Genomic DNA, 21,540 nt, shown 5'->3' with positions numbered 1-21,540 from the left:
AAATAAATGAATAGGTAGATAGATAAATGGAAAAAAATAAGAATGCATTAAAAAAATTAAAGTTTAAAATTGTAAATGTTCTCTGAAGTAACGCATAAACCTTTGGTGAAGATGGGAGGAAATATTCAGCAAGCGGAAAATGGCATCACCCTGGTTATTGGCATTTGCCGTTGTGGGGGGCTCTCTTGTAGTCGCTCCTTAGTTTGCATCTTTAAGTGTATATTGTACAGCTTACTTAAAATAATGTAAAATGCTTTAAGGTGTAGATATTCATGCAAGTGTAGTATTTTTGTTTTTTAAACTGTTTATTTTTAATTCAGTTAGGCATCGTAAGAGTGAATCTCAAGCAAACGGAAAACTCACGTTTCCAGCATTTACCAATCCCTATAGGTGCCGGATACCAGGGTTTTACTATATATTGAGTGTGTTACAGCATTAAAGATGAAATATTACACATGAGATGCTGGTGAATTGTATTCAAGCATTGTTGTGTAATGAAAATCAATTTTTATTTTTTAATGGTTGGAACAGTGGGAAACAAGCAGAAGTGATTGCTATTACATTAAAGTGTCCTATTTTGTAGCAACGACATTTGACATGGAGTCGAGGATTAATCTCTCTTTGTAGTGAGCTGCACTGATCTGCAAGCGAGCCGGGTCATGGAGGTGCAGGCTCACACTGGCCTGGCCTCACAATGGTCCCAGTGGGGTTGGGGGTGGGGGCCATAAAGGATCATGGAGGTCATGCTGATAAGCTCTCGTAGAGTTCCAATAATGTCATTTGGTTGGTTCAGCTCCCTCACAGCTTCCATGTTCTCTTTCTTTTCCTTGCTGCACAGTCCACTGACCACATCTTCATGAATTCTCTTGATATCCCCATTGATCAAGACCTAAAGCCAGAAGCCAATATTTCAAAACCCATCTGACAAATTTACATAACACAGCATGACTAAACAACAGTTGAACAGGTTTAACAATAAAATATTAAGAAAAATAAGTTTGTTGTCATAAACCTTGTACAATGTATACGTGCACTGAAATTTTTGCTTGTTGCAGCTGAACAGGTAGTTTATTTTTAAAAATTAGCATACTTAATTGAACTAGATCAAATACAAAGAATTGATGATAAATATTATCTATCCATCATCCAGATTCTAAGCAAGAAGAGATTCTTCACCTTCAAGCACAACATTCTCATAATGTAAATGACAAATAAGTCTTCAATTCCTTTCTCATTTTTGGGGCTGAAGATTTTGCATGCACTTGCTTAATCAAGTTAAGCAAGCTATTTTTTAAAATATCATGTTTTTCAACTCTGGAATACTAAATGTAAAGCTTCATGCTTAAAAAAAATAATGACTAATATTTTTTTCCAAGAGTTAACCTGAGGCAGGGAGAACTGGAAATAGAACATTTGTACTTTAAATTTGGACTGACCACAATCATGGATCTTGATTGTCACAGTCAATTCTAACTGGCATCAGGGAATAAAAGAAATGGAAACTTTAAAATAGTTCAACACTTGTTAACCTTTAACAATGATATAGCTCTGTAGTCTATTGTTAATTTAAATAAATGTAAGATTTTTAATCTTCAGTAAGCAGAAGACTATGTCATGTGTAGCCATAAACATTTCATTTTTAATTAACTAGGCCTCTCTTCATTATTTATCCAGGTCCTTTTAGGCACAGTATTACGAAAGGTCAAGTCACAGTGTTCCAATCACTGATCACTGTAAGCGCGCACAGCTAGTGATTAGCAATTCCCCCTCTTTATTTTTCAGAACCATTTTATCTGCCTAGTGGGAGCATCTACATTTTCTGTCTGCCTTCCAGCATAACTCAATCATAGCTATTTAACTGTGACCCAACAAGCATTTCATCTGCACTGCACAGCACTTAAATAAGTGAAGGGGTGTGCTGTCTTTAATGGTCCAAGTGTTGAGAATAAATGGTTCTGAAGAGTTGTGTTGTTCCCACGGAGTCAAGGAGTTCCATTTGCAGCCAAAATTCTTGATACTTTGCACCAAATCCCACTGAAAATATGGCAACACTGAAAAGAGTGTACATTAGGATTAGAGTGTGAATTGGTCCAAATGTTTTGTCACGGATACACCCCTTGAGCTCCAAATCAAGCAGTCTGTTGGCCACCCTGTATTGCTCCAGCATTAGCTCGATGTAACTTTCATCTCGCTAAGTGTTTTCATGTACTTGCTGAATGTTTTCATCGAGGAGCTCTCAAAGCTGGCTTAGAGGTAGTATCTCGAACCCAACAAATGGTTTGGGAGTTCCTAAGTGGGAGCCAACTTCTCGTGCCAGGGAATTAATTGAAAAATTATCAAAAAGTCAAATTTACATTTTTGTTGCCATTCCTGATTCCCTGATGCCCTTTACAGAGAGTGCTGGATTCAAACCCATGTTACTGGCACTGTAATCTTACTGGCACTGGCACTTATCACTACACTAACTGTGTGGCCCTTTACAAGTTCTTTGCGATGGCTCTGCAGTGTATAAATCCAGCAGCATTGCACAGACAACAAAACATCTCGGCGCACCCAATGTGCTAAGTTTCCAAGTCTATTCTCTCCAAAGCACGATAGGAAAAAAGGGAGCAGAGAGTTCACAATTACAATAAGTGTCTCCTGGTTCTAACCTGAGAGCATTTAACCTGCCATATTGCATTTCCCAGGCAACCTCCCTGCACAACAACCAACTATCCCATCACAAATTCACATTGAATAAGTAAAGGTGCACAATATCAAAATTACATGACCACCATTCAATTGAAGGGAATGAAAGAGGACACAGCCTGAAACAATTTTGATCCAAGTTCAAGTGGCCTGAACTGAAAAATTAAACAAATTTCTCTTTTTCAATCCATAATTGCCAATTTATAAAACCGGTTAAGGGATATGATGCAATAAGTCATTGTAAAATTGCCATCCTCAGTGTAAACAATTTACAAATTAGATGTTTTTATCTGACGACTGTAGAACTGGTGTATTCGGAATATTATTTTGATTACTGTCTTACAGGGAATTTATGCCTTTTACTATGAGGTGTTTAAATTTCGTGGAGACTTGGTTCCTGACACAATTTCTTTTGAAAATAGGTGTAACAATCAGTCATTAGGATGCATTAAATGGAATGCTGTGCTAGTTGTTGGTGACAATGTGGTGAAGTCACTAATAGGCCCTAAAAGCAGTCTTTTGACAACAAATGGGGAGGTGTGACTTTTGAAGTGCTTGGTTACTAATGAGGGAAAAAAGAAAGCGCAGATACTGGTTGCATCACCCATGACTGTAGGACCTGAAAAAGTATTTATAAGCCAATGGAAAACTGTAGTGACTATTGTAATATGGGAAACATCAAGCTTGTTCATGGCAGGGTACTAGAAACAGTGATACGATAATGATCAGGGATCTATTTTTTTTAGTTATGGATTGGAGAAGAAATATTCCTGAAATCAGGCTGACCTCTCCTGCTTTTCTTTGAAATGATGTGTGGGGGAGGTTTATGCCGATTTGAATTTGGAACAAATTTTGGCTGACCATCTCATTTGCGAAAAGGCTCTGTAAACAGTGCCCCACTTCCTCGGGAAGGTATAAGAATGCCCCATTCAAGCAGCAACATGGATGCCTCAAGTAGCTGTCTAGTCTCCCTTAGACCAGTGGTTCTCAACCCTTTCTTTCCACTCATATACCACTTTAAGTAATCCCAATGCTATCGATGCTCTGTGATTAGTAAGGGATTGCTTAAGGTTGTATGTGAGTGGAAAGAAAAGGGTTGAGAACCACTGTTTCAATTGTATCTCATTGGGTTGTTATGTGCACGGTTTCAGAATTCTAAAGGGACAGGGCCAATGACAATTTTCTCAAGCAAAATATTTCAGGAACAATTGAGTCCAGAGCAGTGATCCTCAACTTTCACATCCCACCTTAAGCAATCCCTTACTAATCACAGAGCACCGATGGCACAGGGATTACTTAAAGTGGAATGTGAGTGGAAAGAAAAAGGTTGAGAACACTGTCTTAGAGGTTTTCTTTAGATGCGTTCCTTTGTGTAATCTGGACATCACTGCAAGGCCAGCATTATTGACATCCCCAATGGAGATTTGGCTGTTCAGCCCTGCCTTGACTTGTTACCGAGATGGTGCCCCTCTCAATTTTGTTGGTCAAAGGGTTGCAGATTTTGGACCCAGGCACAGCAAAAGAGCACCAGTACACTTGCAGGTCTGGATGGGGTGGAGGGGTGGGGGGGGGGGGGGTACTTAGAGGGAAAATTGCATGTGGCAGTTTTCCACTGCATCTACTGTTTTTGTCCTTGGTGGGCAAGGTGGGGGCTTGGGTGAAGAAGTGCAGTGCATTTTATGAGTACCACAGCAGTCACTAGGCACAGGTGGTGAAACAGCTGCCAGTCTCACAGGTTATATTAGCATGGATGATGCTAATCTTCTTGAGGTGTCAGTGTTGTACTCGTCCAAGCAATAGTGAGAGTATTCCATCACAGTATCTGTGAAAGCACGATGGTGATCGACATTTTAGGTCTTAATGTAGAGTCTATTTCTTTCTTTTTCAATCTTTTTATTGATTTTAATTTGAAACATACAATTGACGTTGCACGGAGAGAATAAAGATGCATGATTGGAAAGATGACAAACTACAGCAGTCAGTAAACGATATTAGAGTCTTCATCTCCACATACTCAAAGAATTAAAAAAGCACTTTATAGTAAAACCCCCTGTACTAATCTAAAAGAGAGAGAGGAAAAAGAACAAAATCTGGAAATCCTTGCGTCAGCATTCATCAAACATAAGAAGCCTGGTCCGCACCCCAAAAAAAAGCTTAATGGTATCTGGAAGGGACAATAAATCAGTTCAAACATTAGAAATTATATCGTACAAAAATATTGTTTAAATATGCGCCAAGTTTCTTCAAATTTAACAGAGGAATCAAATGTGGCATTTCTCATTTTCACTAAATTCAAATTTGAGAAAACCATTGAACTATAGTGGGGTCCTTCTGTCGAAGAAGAATTGCCCTCCTAGCCATCAGGGTGGTAAAAATGATCATCTGATGAGCAGAAGCCAGACAATGACCTACATCTCCTCCTAAAACTCCAAAAAGAACAGTTAAGGGAGTTGGTTGTAAGTCAATTGCGAGAATTGCTGAAAGAGGACCAATCTGTAAAGTCTCAACCCAAAGCATCAAGCATTCCTTTGCTCCACGGATGCTGCTTGGCCCACTGTGCACCAGCAGCAGAATATTTTTGCTCCATATTTCTGGTTTCTGAAGTCTCTTGTGTCTTGCGTTCTCTCACACTTTTGATTTGTGTTTTGTGGATGGTGGAAAGGTGATGGGTATCTAGGTGATGATAGACCGAAATAACAGCTGGAGTTTAATCTGAGCATGTCCAGTGTTGCACTTTGGGAGATCAAATGGCAGGGGATTGTGCACGTTTGATGGCAGGACACTAATGTTCAGAGGAATCTGGGGGGCACAAACCTGAAACTGGCCATAGAAGTAGATTGCGTGGCAAAATGCAGTATGGCATGTTTCATTCGTTGATTGAGTCATTGGGTGGAGAGTAAGGAAGTCGTGTTGCAACTGTGTAAAGTTTTGGTTATGCCACACTTGGGGAATTGTGTGTAATTCTGGTCACCCTATTATAAGAGATTTTGGTACAAAGAAGAATTGCCAGGATGCCGCCTGGATGAAAGGTGATGAGCAAATGGGGAAGGTTGAACAAATGACCATTAAAAGGTGAAGGGAAGCCCGTTCTTAGAATATATTATTTTATTGGAATTAATAACAATTATTGTATCTTCTGCCTGTTCTCTGGGACTCGCCAATAGTTCCACATTATTGAAATTTTTTAGTAATTGAGAAGGTAACCTTGATTAGAGGGAGGGGTTAGATAGTTTTAGTTTTATAGTTTTTTTCCCCTTTATTTTATACATTATTTCAACAAATGGATTTAACATGGCTCTATAGATCATTTCAATTAAATGTTTTGAGGCATTATAAGAAATTATTGATGCGGTTTTATCTATGTTTTCATTAGCTTCTTTTGTTCGTGCTTTCTTGTAGACAAATGAATGATTATGTCATTGTCAATTCCGTATTTACGCTTGTCTGTTGATATCAATGAAAATATTTTAAAAAGAAAGGAAGGGAGATCTGATCGAAGTTCACCAGATTAAGAGACAGAAATTGGTCGACAGTCGGTGTCTTTTGTCCCAATGTAAAAACATCAAATACTCAAGCAGCTATTTTCAAGGCAAGAGGAGGAAAGGAGAAAGGAGGTACAGGGCATGGTTTTCATACAGGTGCCTGGATTATGTTGTGATAGTACGGATTCTCTCACCAATGTGTATATGTACAGATGGTCGTGTAGGATGACTGTGATTGGCTGAGAGTGTAGCGACACCTACTGGCAGGTCTTAAAGGATTGCTCCTAGCCAGACCAGGTCATTCTGGACTGGTCGACCTACTTGTGATGTGCTCCAGTCTTTTAGTTAATAAAAGCCTTGATTTGGATCAACAAGTCTTTGGTTCTTTCGACGCGCATTACGTATGTTGCTGTAATTTGTGGTGAGGGCAGATAAAATCCCATTCACTGGAGGCTTTTCTTCATGACTTGTATTGCCTTCATTTTTACTAGGTAGATTTGGTTTTATAATTGGCGAAAAGTTGCCTTCGTTTCAAGGACAGTCACCCTGAACTCATGTTTACACCAAGCCTGTGGAGATAGTGGAGGGGGTCCACGATGAGTTTGATGGAGGTATATGTTCCTGGTTAATGCCCATTGTTTCTGTCAATTACCAAGGAACATTGAGGCTATGTCTAAATATAGTTTCTCATCAAACGTTTTCTGTGACGTCATTCAAAAGGGAATATGAATTCAGTCAGGTGCATACGTGGCAACTCTCCTTGAAACCAATACCGTTTGCCTCAGTGACAAGTGAGAAAGATTAATCAACCAAAGGAAATATAAAATGACTTAAATTTGGCCTTTAAAGACGAGTCATTCCTAATGTTGGAATGCTGAAAAGAAGATTTCTACAGGTGAAAATTGCATACTACCTTTTACTATGTCTGATTCTTTGGATGCCAAATGGGATTTGCAAGTTTCCATTTGGAAATTCATCAATAAATCAAAGCGTATTTATTGAGAAATAATGCTGAAATTACAGAGCACACCAGGCAGCTTCTCTGGAAAGAGAAAAAGTTCATGGCCCAAGTTGAAGAACTTCTAACAAAAGTGAGAACAGATGAGTGGCAAGGCCAAGTGTTGCTTTCACGCTTTCCAGTTTTCCCAGACGATCTTCATCCTGAAACACTGAGTCATTTCTGATGCTGTTCCACAATTTTTCCTCAATATTGATCACATGGGTGCAATATGACGTAATTTTTAGGAAATGGCAACCTTGTATCCACTGCAAATCAGTCCAATTGGGCAGCACAATGCATTTACAGCGCCAGCGATCAGGACAGGGCTTTGAATCCCGCGCTTTCTGTCAGGGGTTTATACGTTCTCCCCATGTCTGCGTGGGTTTTCCGTGGGGACCTCCGGTTTATTCCCACTGTTTGATTGGGGGGTGCAGGTTAATTAGGTGTAAATTGGGCAGCACAGACTCATGTCCTGTTACCACACTGGTATGTCTAAATTTAAAATTTAAATTAAAATCAGAATGGATTAAATCAGTTTTCCCAAATTTAGAAAAGGGCAGCAATCTCATGTAATGGCCACAAGCAGCATTGTCGTTTACTTTGGATTCCATTTGGTTTTTGCGAGGGTTTGGTGGTGAGCCATCTTTTCCCGACTTTTATTGAGCCTCGCTGGCTGAAATGATGAGCTGAGCAGAGACTGTAGGAGGATGACAACAAACATGCAGTTTTATTGCGGATGGAAATTGACGAAGGGGCCAGTTTGTTTACCTGGTTTAAATGGTATGAACTATATTTTCTTTGTCAGCTCTGTCATGCATTCCTTGATCAACAGCCCTGCCCCATTATTTTCAAATTTAAAAAAATGGAGTGGTATTTATGTGTCATACAGGTGAAGTCTCTGTCGTGCTAACTGGAAGGCAGAACGTAGGATTTTGTGGCTCACAGTGCTTTGTCTGAACAAAGTAAAGCAGAATGCCAGAGATAACATTTCACAACGTTTGGCCATCATCTTCAAGTATACAAAAGCTAAATTAAAAATTAATTTAATTTAAGTGATGTGAACTTGGATTCATTATTGTATATTATTAATTTATGCTTGGCTTGAAGACTGTATCAGGGCTGAACCGAATAATAATTGCTGAATAGGACTTGGATGGCGCCTGAAATATCACATTGAAGATAAATGTACTTGAACGTTAAGTGGAATTTCTAGTTTCCAGTGCTTTGGTGCTGAAAATTGAATTTATTCAAAATTGTGAATTTTGAGCAAGCTATCTTTCAACTTGCTTCAACTACAGTTGAGCAGCAATATTATTCTTGTGGCAGAATCAGGCTATCATTGGTCAGGAACTAATTTAAAGAGCCATCATACATTAAATGGAGAGAAGCAAAAAAATTTACAAATATACAAGTTGATTGCCCACTCATTAGATCTGAAATGTATTCCCATCAGTATTCAGAATTCAAAAATGTACCGAGCTATCCTGAATTTACTTCCTATTACTAATGGTATATTAATCAAGTTTCCAATTGCCATATAGACACGTGTAATAGTGGATCCCATGTAGTAGTGAACCCCTCCCCCTTCTTTATTTGGCCCAAAAATTACTTTTTCCATACAACCCATGAAAAAGTCGACCCCACCCCCCTATTTTTTTTGCCCCGATCGCCAATCCATCCAAATTCCTGATGCCCTGGCCGTGAATTCTTGCCTCAGCTGCCAACCTATTTGAGCTCCCAATGGCCTGACCACTTGCCCATCCAAGCTCCCAATGCCCTGACTGCAGAACCTCGCCCTAACTGCCTGCCCACCTGACCTCCCTATGTCCCGAATGTATGTCCATCCAAGCTCTTGACACCCTGACCGCCTGAGCTCTGGATGATCAGACTTGAGCATAGAAACATAGAAACATAGAAGATAGGAGCAGGAGTAGGTCATTCGACCCTTCGAGCCTGCTCCGCCATTCAATGAGATCATGGCTGATCTTAAAGTTCAGTACCCCATCCCCACCTTCTCTCCGTAACCTTTAATACCCTTATACTGAAGAAATATATCTAATTCCCTCTTAAATATATTTAATGAACCTGCCTCTACTGCCCTCTGTGGCAATGAATTCCACAGATTCACCACCCTCTGGGTAAAGAAATTCCTCCTCATCTTGGTCCTAAATGGTTTGCCTATTATCCTCAAACCATGGCCCCGGGTTCTGGATTTTCCCATCATTGGAAACATCCCATCTGCATCCACTCTGTCCAGTCCTGCCAGAATTTTATATGTCTCTATGAGATCCCCTCTCAATCTTCTAAACTCCAGCGAGTACAATCCCAATTTGCGCAATCTTTCCTCATAAGTTATTCCTGCCATTCCAGGTATCAGCCTGGTGAATCGCCTCTGCACTCCCTCCATTGCAAGAACATCCTTCCTTAGATAAGATGACCAAAACTGCACACAATACTCCAGGTGTGGTCTCACCAAGGCCCTGTACAGCTGCAGTAAGGTATCCTTGTTCCTATACTCAAACCCTCTTGATATGAAGGCCAACATACCATTTGCCTTTTTAACCGCCTGCTGTACCTGCATGCTCGCCTTCAGAGACTGGTGTACAAGTACCCCTAGGTCTCTCTGCACTTCCCCATCTCTTAATCTATTGCCATTCAAATAGTAATCTGCCCTCCGGTTTGTATTACCAAAGTGGATAACCTCACATTTATCCATATTGTAGTGCATTTGCCATGTATCTGCCCAGTCCCTCAATTTATCCAAATCACACTGGAGCTTCCTGACCCCCCTCTTCTGTGCACACAACCCCTCCTAGCTTAGTGTCATCTGCAAATTTGGAGATATTACATCCAATCCCCTCATCCAGATCATTAATGTAAATTGTGAACAGCTGGGGTCCCAGTACAGATCCCTGTGGCACCCCACTGGTCACCGCCTGCCACTCAGAAAACGAGCCATTTATCCCAACTCTCTGTCTTCTACCTGCCAGCCAGTTCTCAATCCACATCAATACTTTGCCCCCAATCCCATGAGCCTTGATTTTGGAAGCCAGTCGTTTATGCGGGACCTTATCGAAGGCCTTTTGGAAGTCCAGGTACACCACATCCACTGGCTCTCCCCCATCTATTTTACCTGTCACCATCTCAAAGAATTCCAATAGATTTGTCAAGCACGATTTACCTTTTGTAAATCCATGTTGACTCCGTCCGATCCCTTCTCTGCTAGTCATATGCTCCACTATTACATCCTTAATAATGGATTCCATCATTTTGCCCACTACTGATGTAAGGCTCACCAGCCTACAATTCCCCACTTTTTCTCTACCCCCCTTTTTAAATAGTGGGGTAACATTAGCTACCCTCCAATCCATGGGTACTGATCCTGAGTCTATCGATTTCTGGAAAATAATTCTTAAAGCATCTGCTATCTGAATGGCCACTTCCTTAAGTACCCTAGGATGTAGATTATCAGTCCCTTGGGATTTATCTGCCTTCAATTTTCCCAAGACCATGTCCTTAGAGATACTGATTTCTTTCAGTTCCTCCCTTGCATTAGTCTCTATGTTCCCCAACATCCTTGGGAAGTTATTTGTATCCTCTCTTGTAAAAACAGAACTAAAGTAAGATTTACTTACCACCCAGTCCCAGCCAACCGAGCCTTTAAAAATGAAGTTACTTAGTGCGGTCAAAAGTATGACCTGTTTAAAAGTTGACCACCCCCAAATTTGATCTGAAAATTAGACCAAACACTGGACTATTTCGCCAGTATTTACAGTAAATTGGAGGAACAGCAGAATATTTTGAAATCAAAGACTTTGGCACACACCACATCAAAATATCTGTGACAACACAGAAAAGAAACCTCCTACTATACCTATATCCATCCAAAAAATTAAACAAAAGTAAGATGTGGCAAAAAAAATCCCAAACCTCTATTTGCATTGAAAACCTTGGAAACAATTTTATTTGAACGGAACAGAAATATCAATTTTGTCATCTAGAATTTTCTGGCTTTCAATTAAATCTAATATTTTATGAATAGTTGTTCACAATAAAATAACAAATCTGTCAAGTTCGATGCAAAGTAACATTTAATGAGTACAACTAAAATATTATCCTGTCTGTCTTGGAAACAAAAAAGACTCCACTTTATAGTATTCACAGATTCTTATCAGTTCATATGGAAGCTAAATAATTTAAAATTGTTACTCATACTTCTGATTCTTCAACGATTTTATTTTCATTTCAATACATGGTAGTGGGTTGTATAAAAGGGGAGATAGACAGGAGGGAGACTGAAAACATGGCTGAATGGTGTACCAACAACAGCCTCGTGCACTCAACAGCCCCTCACTTGTTAGTAAGGCGCAACAGTGACTGCACTTCCTGAGAAGACTGAAGCGGGCAAGGCTTCCAGCGACCATTATGTCAACCTTCTGTAGGAGCTCTATCCTGGCCATCTGCATCACAGTATGGTACCGTTGATGTGGAGAAATGGATCAGAGGTCAATCCACACGACCATAAAATTGGCAGAGAGGATCACTGGAGTATCCCTCTCTCCCCCTACCCCCTGCTCCATCGACATGATCTACCAGGATTGTCATCTGAGAAGGCACGCAAAATCATTGAGGACACCTTCCACCCTGTACACAGCATCTTTCCGCTGCTCCCATCAGGGAAGAGATGCAGCTTCTTCCCACAGGCAATAAGAATGCAGATCGAACAAAAGAACTGCTTACACTAACCGTCCAAGACTCTCATTTATACGAAACAGAATATTTATTTATTTAGATGAAATACTTGTCCTGGAAATGTATTATTTGTCTGCACAGTATATGTGCTTTATATCTGGTTGTGTGTCTGCATGTTTTGCACCGAGGGCCGGAGAATGCTCTTTTGTCTGGTTGGACATACAATCAGATGATAATAAACTTGACTTGACTTGTACTCAATGTCACGAAAAACAAGGAGCTGATTGTGTAAACTTTATTTAGGCTGCCCAGTTAGTGTAGTGGTTAGCCCAACACTGTTTCAGCACTTGTGATGGGGGCTCAAATCCTGCACTGTCTGTAAGGAGTTTCTTACGTTCTTCCCGTGTCTGTGTGGGATTTCCCCGGGTGTTTCAGTTTTCTCTCACTGTTCAATAAGTATAGGGATTGTAGATCAATTGAGTGTAATTGGGCAATGTGGGCTCATGGGCTGAAAAGGCCTATTACGGAGCTGTATGTCTAAGTTAAAAAAAACATTTTGATAACACTGATAACACTGGTGAGGGCCATTTCGAGGAATCTTTATAAATTCTGAGATAACAAAATTCTTCTTCAACACTAAGAGTGTATTGTTGGATTGCAAAATAAATCAATGATAGCTTCGAATCAAGTATATTGTCATCAGATTGTACCAGTATAACCCAACAAAGCAACCTTCGACTACATTGAGCTGCCTCATGTACCTACGGTTGAAAAAAGACTGCTAACAACAGCCTTCTGCAGTCTCAGTGCCAAACACGCAGACACACTATCAGACATAACACACATAGGGTGGTGAAGAAGGCTTTTAGTATGCTGGCCTTTATCAATCATTGCATGGAATATAGGAGTTGGGAGGTGATGTTGAGATTGTATAAGACGTTGGTGCGGCCTAATTTGGAGTTCTGTGTGCAGTTCTGGTCGCCTAATTATAGGAAGGATATAAACAGAGTGGAGAGAGTGCAGAGAAGGTTTACCAGAATGTTGCATGGGTTTAAGCATCTGGAGTATGGGGAGAGATTGGACAGATTGGGTCTTTATTCTTTGGAGTGTAGAAGGTTGAGAGGGGATTTGATAGAAGTATTTAAGATTATGAAAGGGATAGACAGAATGGATGCGGATAGACTATTTCCGTTAAGAGGAGGAAAGATTAAAACAAGAGGACATGAGTTAAGAATTAAGGGGCAGAGGTTTAGAGATAACATGAGGGGGAACTTCTTTACTCAAAGAGTGGTAGCCGTGTGGAATGATCTTCCGGGAGAAATAGTGGCGGCGGAGTCAATTGTATTATTTAAGAAAAGGTTGGACAGGTATATGGATGAGAAGAAGATGGAGGGTTATGGGCATTGTGCAGGGAGGTGGGACTAGAAAGAGGTGTTTGGTTCGGTGCGGACTAGAAGGGCCTAATGGCCTGTTTCCATGCTGTAATTGTTATATGTTATATATATGTTATACAGACAAATAATACATACACAGGACAAGTATTTCACCTCTACAAATAAATAAGATATTGTTTCATGAATAGTGCGAGCAGTTCCTTTGGTCGTTCAGCATTCTCACTGCCTGTGGGAAGAAACTGTTTGTCAGCCTGGTGGTGCTGCCTCTGACACTCCTGTATCTCTCTCCCGACGGGAGCTGCTGAAAAATGCTCTGCGCGGCATGGAAGGGGTCCTCAATTTGGGTGCCCTCTTCAGACAATGATCCCGTTAGATCATGTTGATGGGGCGAGGGGAGACTCCAGTGATCCTCGCTGCCATGGACCTCTCATCCATTTCACTGCAGCAACCATACCACCCGGTGATGCAGTCGGCCAGGACACTCTCCGTTGAGCTCCTATAAAAGGTTGACATAATGGTGGCCGGTTGCCATGCCAACTTCTCAGGAAGTGCAGTCACTGTTGGGCCTTCCCAACAAGTGAATATTAACTGTCCACGATATGTCACAAGTTGAGAGGACTCCAAGGAACTTGATGCTCTCCACTGTCTCTACTACAGGTTTTAATATTTGTAAAAAATATACATAACTTCATATGATGTTTGAGCCAAAGCTCTGAAGAAATTTTTTCAAATGACCTGACAAGCAATTAATCCATGTTTTCAAGAACTGGGTTTCTTCAAGACCTCTCACAGTAACTGAAGCTGTTAAATGCTCTGAACTTTGATAACATAACATAACATAACAATTACAGCACGGAAACAGGCCATTAGGCCCTTCTAGTCCGCACCGATCATAACTCCAAAGATGTTTTCTGAATTATTGTTGTTTCAGATTACTTACCAGTTACAGAAGGCTTTTTACAGATTTGCATGGAATAGAAGTGGGTGACAGGGAATGATTCTTTTCATTTAAAATGTTATGTTTTATGCACATGAAATATAGTCTTGTGCTTCAGATCAATGCAAACAATCTCAAATTTAATATATTTATTATTAACTGATTGGGAATTAAGAATTTTACATTTCTACCACAACATATCGATTGATCAAAGGCATCATCTTAAACTGAGTTTTGCATCCATCAAATACAACCATAAAGAGAGCTTTACTTTCTTTTATTTAATCAAACTAATTTGAACATTATCAACTGTGCACTTTTTCCATAATATTCATAACTTTGGTTGGTGTTGATCCCCACAAACGACGAAATCGAAGCTTCCACTCCTGATCAGCTGTGGCTCATTTGCGAGAACTCATTTCCCCTGAATCCAAAGGGGACAGATTCAAGTCTGCTTCCAGAAATTTGAGTGCGGTCACGTGTTTAGTGTACGAGAACTCTGTAGTGTATGCATGAGGTATCTGTTCGGAAACAGTGAGGTGCATGAGCAAGTCGAGCTGATGGGCCTTGGGATCAGAATTTATTGTCATGAACAAGTCATGAAATTTGGTGTCTTGCAGCAGCGTCAAAGAGCAAACGTTCATATTATAACCATCTTACGACATTACTATTAAAATAAATAATCGTGCACGAACCAATACAAAACAATACAGTAAGGCAATGTCTTTGGTTTATTGATCATTCAGGAATCTGATGGGAGTGGGGAAGAAGTTGACCTTGTGCCCTTGACGTCTCATCTTTAGTTTCCTGTATCTTTTTCCCGATGGTAGCAGAGTGAAGAGGGCACGGCCTGGATGGTGGGGTCTTTGAGGATAGAGGCCACTTTTTAAGACACCACCTCATTTATATATATATATATGTCCTTGGAGTGAAGTCTGGTGCCTGTGATGTTGCAAGCTGAGTTAACAACCCTTTGGAGTTTATTCTTGTCCAGAGAGTTGGCGCCTCCATACCAGGCTGTGACACAACCAGTCAGAATGTTCTCCACGGTACGCCTGTAGAAGTTTTCGAGAGTCTTCGATAACATCCTGAATTTTCTCAGATACCTCACAAAGTATTGCCGCTGGCGACCCTTCTTTGTGATTGCATCAACTTGGAGGCTCCAGGACAGATCTGCAGAGATGTTGACACTCAAGAATTTGAGATTCTTGACCCATTCCCCCTCTGAGCTCTCGATGAGGACTGGGTTGTGTTCCCCTGACTTCCACCTGAAGTTGACAATCATCTTATTGGTTTTGCTGACATTAAGCGCAAGGTTGTTGTCGCTACACCGTTCAAAGACCTGATCTATCTCCCTCCCATACGCATCCTCATGGCCGTTTGTGATTCTGCTGACAACTCTGGTGCTATTGGCAAATGAAGATGGCATTGGAATTGTGCCTGGTTGTAAAGCTGTGGGTTTATAATGAGTAGGGCAGTGGGCTAAGCACACATCCTTGGGGTGCAGCTGTGTTAATGATCAGTGCGGAAGGGAGGTTGTTTCCAATTCATACTGACTGTGGTCTTCCAATGAGAAAGTCAAGGATCCAGTTGCAGAGGGGGGTACAGAGGCCCAGACTTTAAAGCTTCTTGACCAGCACTGAGGGAATAATGGTATTGAAGGCTGGCCTGTAGTCGATGAAGAGCAGCCGTATGTATGAATTACTGTTTTTGAGGTGATCCAGAGCTGAGTGGAGAGCCAGCGATATTCCATCTGCCATGGAGCAATTGTGATGATGGGTGAATTGCAGCGGGTCCAGATCTTTACTTAGGTACGTGTTAATTGTGGCCATGACCAGCCTCTCAAAGCATTTCATTATTGTAGAAGTTAGCGCTACTGGGAGATAGTTGTTAGGGAAGCTCACACTGCTTTTGGTTACCAGGATGATTGATGCCCTTTCTTTAAAAAAATATTATTTTTCACACTGTGAACCATATTAACCAAAATAGACACAAACATTTCCCTCTTGAATATACACAGTTTCATTTTCTCCCCTTTTTCCCCCCTCCCTTCCCTCCCTCCTTCCCACCCCCTCCCTACACACTAAACGTTCAACATATACAATGCAATAAACAATATCATCACACAATAAAAATAAACAAGAAAATTGTGTCATCTACTTTAACACACTGGGTCAGTTCATTTCGTCGTCTTCTCGTTCTATCATTTTAGGGGGTGGAGGTCGGCGGTAGGCCCTCTCTGTTGCGTTCCATGTACGGATCCCAAATTTGTTCAAATACTGTGACTTTATTTTTTTTAATTATATGTTATTTTTTTCCAATGGAATACATTTCTATGTACCATTGCTGTACTCTCAGACTCCCTTCTGATTTCCAGGTTGACATTATACATTTTTTTTGCTACAGTTAAATAAATAGAGGAAATACAGGATATATTAAAAAAGCTACCAAACAATAAAATGCCTGGAGTGGATGGACTCCCAATAGAATTCTATAAAACATTTAATTCCTCCTCTCCTGGAAGTAATGAACCAGATTGAAGAAACACAAAACATGCCAGATTCATGTAAAACAGCAATAATTACAGTAATACCAAAGATGGGGAAAGATCCACTAACACCAGCATCGTATAGACCAATATCTCTACTTAACTCAGAGTATAAGATAATAGCAAAACTATTAGCAAACAAATTGGCCGACTGTGTACCAAAAATAGTAAAAGTAGATCAAACTGGATTTATTAAGAAAAGACAAACAACAGACAATATCTCTAAGTTCATTAACTTAATCCATGCAGTACAAGGAAATAAGATGCCAACTGTGGCAGTTGCTTTAGACGTAGAGAAAGCCTTTGACAGGGTAGAATGGAATTATTTATTCAAAGTACTACAGAGGTTCAACCTACCAGAGAAATATATTAATTGGATTAAAGCATTATATAAGGGATCATTGGCGAAGGTGACAGTAAATGGATATATATCGAACCAATTTAAATTAAGCAGGTCAACTAGGCAGGGATGTCTACTATCTCCCTTACAGTTTGCTTTAGCTATAGAACCCTTGGCAGAACTGATAAGAACAGAAAATAAAATAAAAGTGATAAAAATAAAAGAGAAGGAATATAAAATCAGTCTATTTGCAGATGACGTCATAGTATACTTAACAGAACCAGAATTATCAATAAAAGAATTATATAAGAAAATGAAGGAATATGGAGAAATATCGGGGTACAAGATCAACGCAAATAAAATTGAAGCGACGCCAATGAATAATGCGGATTTCACAAAGTTTAAGAAAGAATCACCATTTAGATGGCAAACACAAGCAATCCGATACCTAGGTGTTAGACTAGATAATAATCTAGGCCATCTATACAAACTAAATTATCAGCCATTAATGAAAAAATTATAAGATGACTTAGAACATTGGAAAGATTTACCACTAACACTGATTTTAATGTAAATAACATTAAAATGAATATCTTCCAAAGGATACAATACCAATTTGAATTGTTAACAATTCCCTTAACAGAGAAATTCTTCAATGAGCTAAAGAAAATAATAAGGAAATTCTTATGGAAAGGGGGAAAACCGAGGATAGTGCTAGATAAATTAATAGAATGGTACAAACAAGGGGGCTTACAGCTACCAAACTTTAAGAATTATTATGGAGCAGCACAATTAAGATATCTATCAAATTTTTATCAAACAAGGGAAAAACCAGATTGGACCAGGTTAGAGCTAGATAAAATAGGGGAGAAGATACCAGAACATATATTTTATAAGTGGGATGAAAAACTGGTGCAAATGGAAGTTCACCAGTACTGCACCATCTGCTCAACATTTGGAAGAAGATTCATGTAAAAAGGAAAAAAACAAATTACCAACTTCCAAAATTATTATTGACGCAAAATCAACTAATCTCTTTCACAATAGATAACCTTTCCTTCAGAGAATGGGAGAGAAAAGGGATCAAAAGAATAGAAAATTGTTTTTTGGGGAAATAATTTATTATCTTTTAAACAAATGAAGTACAAATATGGTATTACTCACAGTACAATGTTTGCATACCAACAACTGAAAACCTACTTAAAGGACAAATTGGGAAGCAGGCTGAGGTTACCAGAAGGAAGCAGCTTTGAATATGTGATTACAGACACAATGATAATTAAAAGATTTATAACAAACATGAACATCAAGCTGCAAGAGAAAGATCGATGAAATAAGCTGTAAACCCAAACAAAAGTGGGAACAAGATCTAAACATAAAGATAAAAAATGAAAAATGGGAAAAGCTATGCTCCGGAACTATGAGAAATGCAATAAACACGAGATTACGCATAATATAATATAATTGGTTACACAGGCTATATATCACGCCCCAAAAGTTAAATAAATGGGACCCAACATTATCAGATATATGTTTTCACTGTAAGAAGGAAATGGGAACAACAGTACTTGCAATTTGGGCATGTGAGAAACTAGTGGAAAAGTTTTGGGAAGATCTAAATCAGGTATTAAATAAAATCACAAAAAGCAACATACCAAAAAATCCAGAGATCTTTCTTCTAAATAATATAAGAAGTAAAGAACTAGGCCTCAAATTGGATGAAGCACAAAAAAGATTTATTATGATTGATGCCCTTTTGAAGCAGGTGGGAACCTCTGACTGCCACAATGAGAGGTTGAAAATATCTGAGAGCCCTCTGGCTAGTTGGTTGGCACAGATTTTCTGTGCCCTGCCATGTACCCCATCAAGGCCTAATGCTTTGTGAGGGTTCACCCTCTTGAATAATGTTCCAATGTTGCTCTCAGAGACAGATACCACAGGGTCCTCAGCCTTTTCAGGCATTCTAGTTGGCACTGTTTGGTTCTTCTTCTCAAAGTGGGCATAGAAGGTGTTCAGCTCATTGGATAGTGAAGCATCACAGCCATCTATAATGTTCACCCTCGCTTAGTAGACAATAATGGCCTGCACTCCCTGCCATAACTGGTGTTTAACTGTCTCTATCTCTAGCTTCCTTCGGAATTGCCACTTTGCTTCAGAGATGGCCTTCCGCAGGTCGTACCTGGACTTCTTGTAAAAATCCCGATCCCTGGCCTTAAACGCCCTGTTCTTACCCTCAGCAGATTTTTAGTTCTGAACAGGAATACTTGATTATTCTCATCAGAGCTGTTTTCAAAGAGTCACCATGTAAGAATCTCTGAGGTTCTAAGACCTCTTTCAGGGTGCTCTCCAGAAATTTGGTAGCCCTGACAATTCACCAGTGTTCAGCATTTTGGCCACACTGAATATTGAAGATTCACGGCACGCTGAATCAAAACAGTACTTCCTAAAATATTGAATGCTGAAAGCTTGGCAAATGAGCTGTCAGTGAAGGCAGTGCAGATCAAACTTTGGAGCAGCCACACAGGTGATCTGACTGGAGACATGCACCACTTCCACAATTTGCTAGTCTAATTATAACAAAGCACGGTGCCCATTTTCCCAGTCTGCTCTGCATCTACTTGCTCAGGACATGTTGCGACTGCCCAGCTCCGTTCCCAAGAGGCCTGACCTCAGCCATAATTCACCATGGAAAGGTATTTAAAGATCACTATAATTTTGTTATGAATGTGACGATACTGCGATCACATTAAGGGTTTAATTTTTTTTCTTTCAATTTAATAATGGCACCATTCCAGGTCTACATTGACTACAGCAGTGGTTCTCAACCTTTTTCTTTCTACTCGCATATCACTTTTCCCTATGCTATTGGTGCTTTGTGATTAGTAAGGGATTGCTTAAGGTGGGAAGGGAGGGTTGAGAATCACTGCTCTGGTCCCAATTGTTACTGAAATATTTTGCTTGAGAAAAATGGTCATTGGCCTATTTCCTTTGGAGTCATGAAACAGTGCACATAACGAGTGAATGGGGTATGATTAAAACATCGGTTTTCAAACATTTTCTTTCCACCCACATACACCTTAAGTAATCCCTGACCAATCACGGACCGCTAATTGTAGAGGGATTACTTAAAATGGTATGTGAGTGGAAAGAAAAAGGTTGAGAAGCACTGGACTACAGGAAAATTCCTGTAATCCAGAACACAAGCAAAAAAAATGACAGAAAATAAATTGGTGGGTCTCACCATTAATTTGCCAATTAAGCCACAAGCAACCTGAAAATTCACTTATCCAATGTCTATCAATCCCCAAAGGTGCTGGATGCAAGGGGCTTTAATTGTGTATCAACCTTTCCAAGGAAGAATTAGAGTTTGTGGATTGCTTTTCCAGAATTTAGTCGAGATTCCCAAGGGTTTTTCAGATAACTATCATGACTGAGCTCTTTTCTCTTTATGGATAATTTAAAATGTTTAAGTCGTCTTTCATAGAACTTGGACAAGGCCGTTTTTTTTTTTAAATGCCCTCAATTATCTCATGGTCATTGTGCTTTGTATCGGCATCCAAAGTTTTGTTTTATTACAATGATGAGATAGTGAGCAGTGAGGAATGATCACTGTCAGAGATGATCTCATTGCATTCTGCAAGATATTCCACAATTACAGCCAAATAATAGCTCTGATGCTTTTATTTTAATTGAATGCTGTTAAGTGCAATATGATTGGTTAGCCTAAAAATTCAACTGTTGTCATTTATCCTTCAGGTCCATGCTGTTGAAGGTGAATATGAAGCATTGGATGATGATGAATGGATAATTTAACTTTGAGGAAGCTTTATTAATACCAAAGAAGTTTATTTCCATGATACCTTTCTTATTGTTCCATTTAAGTGTGTTTCATTACAATGCAGAATTGTTTGGACAGAATCTTCAAACATTCCCAAGAATGTTGCTGTTCTTTGCACTATTTTAATTTCAAATCAGTTTTAAGAGATTTGATGAACTGTGCTCTATTGGCTTCTGAGTTCAGGCAAGCTATTCAAAGGGTGATGGGTTTCCATTGTCAGCCAGGGGGCAAAGGTGCTCAGTGCTCTCGAGATGTCTCATTATGTGGGCCAAATTTTGCTCAGCTATGCTGGTTAAACCGGACAGAACCTTCCTGACCAGTGAGTGGGTAATTATCTCTCCGCTTCACTCTCAGTATTGTTGCATTCGGAGAGGCAAAAATAAAGTGGACGAGGCTCGTGGTACAGCTTATTCATAGTTCCAGAACGGAGTGCCATGATTCATTATTCGGACCCCGATGACTTGAGCAGAGGTTGTCAGTTTTCTTCCAATGGACAAGCTTTCAAAGCTGGTGCATGCTTAGCATGACCAGAGTGGACATTTTTGATGAGATCTTTTGTGTGGTAAGCTTTTCTTTGCACTTTTATTATTTTTATTTTATATATATATTTTAAAATATATT

At 39.8% G+C, this 21,540-nt stretch overlaps 1 protein-coding gene across 4 annotated transcripts in view; it reads left to right on the top strand.

Moving 5' to 3' along the window:
* The window catches only part of LOC138738944 (interleukin-1 receptor accessory protein-like 1), a 1,251,110-nt gene that overhangs the window by 743,479 nt on the left and 486,091 nt on the right, over positions 1 to 21,540 (top strand). The gene's annotated exons all lie outside the window — the stretch shown is intronic.

The sequence above is a fragment of the Narcine bancroftii genome, chromosome 7 (genome assembly GCF_036971445.1).
Source record: "Narcine bancroftii isolate sNarBan1 chromosome 7, sNarBan1.hap1, whole genome shotgun sequence".
Lineage (NCBI taxonomy): Eukaryota > Metazoa > Chordata > Chondrichthyes > Torpediniformes > Narcinidae > Narcine > Narcine bancroftii.
Note: the sequence above shows the minus strand (reverse complement) of the source record. Positions and strands in the feature narration are given on the sequence as shown.